The sequence below is a fragment of the Lactuca serriola genome, chromosome 6 (assembly GCF_051521515.1).
Source record: "Lactuca serriola cultivar US96UC23 chromosome 6, Lser_US96UC23_V15, whole genome shotgun sequence".
Lineage (NCBI taxonomy): Eukaryota > Viridiplantae > Streptophyta > Magnoliopsida > Asterales > Asteraceae > Lactuca > Lactuca serriola.
Genome location: NC_136413.1, coordinates 13,124,893 through 13,129,122, shown reverse-complemented (window position 1 = coordinate 13,129,122; position 4,230 = coordinate 13,124,893).

Sequence of the window (4,230 nt, the reverse complement as noted above, 5' to 3'; positions counted from 1 at the left end):
CATGAACTTAAGAAATTCAATAAGTATTGTTTTTCTGGAAGTTAAGCTGGTTTCTGAATACATGTCAAAGCTAGTGGGAGCATAAGTGTTATGTTTATAATAATCATCATGATAGTGGGAGCATAAATGTTATGATTTTATGATTATTAAGGCAAGTATTGCAAGTTAGCAATATTAATTATAGAAAATAAGAGTCATACCTTGCAAAGTTGTATGGGTTGAATAGTTGTTTTGCTATAATTAAGGGAGAGAATATTATGCTTCATTTCAAATCTAAAGGCTTAGGTTGTGGAATGTTAATAAATTTAGTCAAGGATACATAGTGTGTTTTCAAATTTCGATTATGATTACGGCATTCCTCTTCATAGTTCGAATTTTGAGAACGTAGCACATAAAATATTATGGCGGAAGATTGATAAAGTATCGAATCTTCATGTAAGACATTATGCATCGTGTCCTATATGCTTCGGGTATAGGATCGATTGCAAATGCTATAATATTTGACCATTCTAAAATTTTCCAAATGTCTAGCGCATTTAGAGGGAAAAAGGACAAGAATCGGTTTTGACTAAGATAATTAAACAACTATCAAAGGACAATCCAAAGTTTGCCGAGGATTGGTCGCTTGTGAGTAGTTGGAAGTATAGTATTGGATGGACCATATCGACATTATTATGAATAGATAAGATTCTATTAAGAATGAGTTGTCATATTGAAAATATGGAAACGTGTCCATATTGGGAATTGAATATTGAAAATCTATGTCTAGATTAGAAACTTTTATGTAAAAGGATGTTCAAAGGAATGTGCTTTGAGTGAGAGACATCATATCTAAGAAATTGTATTGTAACAATCTCCGAAAGAGGACTTTGTAATTTCATTGGAAATAGTCATTGTGAGTTTAGTGCAGTGACATTACAAAAGGATCGTTGCATAAAATGTTAGAATCTAACATATTCTATAAGTGGCAAGAATTAGATATTCTTTCACTTGTGAAAAGGATTCGGAGTTGTGAAATGAGTATGATTGGTAATGTGTTCAATTTGATCTATTTCTCAAAGTAAGAACCATAGGTAAACATTGTGTGCATGCTAGGAGCATGGGACAAGTGTAGTAATAATTCGAGTAAGAAGTTGATTACCCGAAACAACAAATAATGAGTAATCGATATGGTGATAAATAAAAGGTGTTTTGTTTATGCTCAAAGGTTTGAGGCCATATGGGATTAGTATTATTCTTGTGTTTCACATTGCATGTTTTGACTTCATGAATAATTTAATTGGTTGAGAATAGTCAAATTATTCGAATGGGCCACAGTCATTCATATTTTGGAAGTAGGTATGAATAAAGACTGTCGTGAATTGGTGTGTGGATTGTCTAAAGAGTATTAGACATAAGCAAATGTTTGCTGCAATGTTCACGAGTGCTTATGAATATGATTTGAGCATTGGATTAAACCCACGCTCACTTGGATCACTCCATGAATTGTATCACGAGTGATTGGTGAGACGATAACATCTTATATTCTTGAAACCGAGATGTGTGAGTTGTATCTTGCAAATCGGTTGCACATTGATAATATGTAAATGCACCAGTAACTTGGTGTCATAAAACATATTGTTGTGTGTGATTCAGTGAGTGAGTGCAAGCGAGCATTGAATCGAAGTTTATCCGTTCCTTTTATCCAAAGGAGGATAAAAACGATATCTTTGGGCCCCTCGATGATTTAGTGATGACAAACGTAAATGCTCGGCCGGGCTAGGGCTAATTTGATTTGTTCAATTAGTCAGTCGTCATAAATCGGAAGTCGAGAAATAGTACAGAGAGAATGATTAGAAATCGTGTCTAATGCGATATCTAGAATGGAGGAATATATGATCCCTTATCTAAAGGACACACGTATCAGATAGGATCAGAGTTGACAGCGGCTTTGGAAAGCTACGATTGCAGATCAGGATCTGAAGTCATACGCAAAATAGTTATTAGACTTATCCAAGTGGGAGACTGTTGGATTAGTGTCTAAGTCCATAACTATTTTGGTATGTACTTGACCCGATGGTGCATGGTCCTTTTGGGTTGCCTTCACCAAAGCAACTTGATAGGATGAATTATGGAGAGAAAGGATTAAATATGATTTATTAATATATTATGAGAATAATATATTAAAGGAGAAATCATATTGTTTAATAAATATTAGTCAAGAATTAATAAGAATTAAGTTTGTGACTAAAAGAGATTAATTAAACTTAAGGGACTGGAATTGTAATTATAAGATAATTTCAATTGGGGCTATGGATTGCCTTATATTAAGGAGTGGACGAATTCTATGGGGAAACCCATTAGAAATCGTCCAAGGCCTTTAAGGAAAGGAGTCCATGGGTTGCTTAGGGCTTAAGCATCCAAATTAGGGTTTCCTTGTTAGATAACCCTAATAGCCTCACTATATATAGAGCCCTTATGCCCCAAAAACGTGGACAAGCTTCTTTCTAGGGTTTCCACACGTTTTGGGCAGCCTCCTTCTCTTCTCCTCTTCATCCTCTTGCTCTTGATGTTTGTGAACCATTAGAGGAGTGACATTTGTGACTCTAAGCTTTCTAAAGTCATTACAAGGAGAATTATGATTGTTATTGCTACATAAAAATCAAGGTAATATCTTAAACCCATTCTTATGTTAATATGATTAATTGTATGCTAGAATTAGGGTTTATAGTCTTGGATAACTTGCATGTACAATAGAGAAACCTAGATCCAAGCATTAGGGTTTGTATGAGCACATAGGATGTTCTTATGACCAAAACCCATCAGTGGTATCAGAGCCTAGATTGGTTTCTATTGTATTGATGATTTATGTTGCTGAAAATCATTTTATGTCCTCACTGTTCGACCTGACTCGGCGAGTCACTACTTGGACTCGGCGAGTTCCAAAGTGTGACTTGGCGAGTCGGAGCGTCACACAGAGGAAACTTCGGATTTTGTTGTTGTTTTGCTTAAGGATTATTACCATATTCGTTTTAAACCCATAAAATACGATTTTTATTGTTTCTTAATGAATATCCTTGCCAAAACACAAGATAACTACCAATTAATTAGATAATAACTTCCTTATATGATTAAAGTTGATTATTTGTATTAATTGGGTAACTTATTTGGCAAGAAATTGAAATTAGGTAATATATAGATAATGACAAAATTAATTTGTTAATTTATATTATTTTTTATTTGATCCTTGTGTTATGAAAAGTTTCAATTTTCCCCTTTAGGTTTTATAGTTTAAATTTAAACTCAAAAGTTTAGTTTTGAAATTTAAATAGTTGAAACCCTAATGTTTTGAAAAAGGTTTCAAAACTTGCCCTCAAGTTTTGGAATTTAAATTTTGATTAAAAGTTTAATCAAAACCCATCAGTTACTTCACTTCTAAACATGGTGCTACTTCACTTCCAAGTATATCTCTAGTTGATATGTGCACCAGTCTAAACTAGACCCAAAAAAACTTACAATTGGGGATATGAAAAAACACAAAAGAAACCAGAATTTGATACAATCACTTGAGAAATATTTCAACTCACCTTTTATACAATCATCTCACACTAAGTCCCTTTGTCTGATGTAGGTGCCACATGATTTCAATGATATTAAGGTTTTGTAATTGTTATTACTTTAAGGAATTCAAATGTAAATATAGTAAAAGAAAAAAGGGCTTGTTTTTTAAAAGTAAAGGATTTATCCCTCTATTCAACTACTCATCCAATAGCATTTGGCTTCACTTTATTTTTGATTTTTTGATAGAGAGGATAATATCTTTTGGCATCTCAATCCTCACAGTAATAATTATGCCAATTCTGCCTAAAAATATCTTCAGGTGATGAATGATGAACACAACATATTCATAACTACCACACAACCTGCAAGTAGTTGACATTTTTTTTACCTAAAAGATGTAAACTGTCATTGTTTGCATACTTTAAAACAAATGTAATATACTATAGTAAAATTTTATAATTCTGAATCACTCGTTGAATCATTGTTTTAGTAGACATTAATGCTAAATGTTATGTATTTTAAAGATAAAATATATTTATAAAATTCCGATATAAGTTCTTCAATTTTAACTAGTTTTTATTTTATATATTTTCTATTAATTAGAGTGTAACACTCCAAATCAGGTATTACCTTTGAAGCCCTTGAAATTTTAAATGTTTCATAATAAGTCCCTTAAGTACGTTGGGCGTA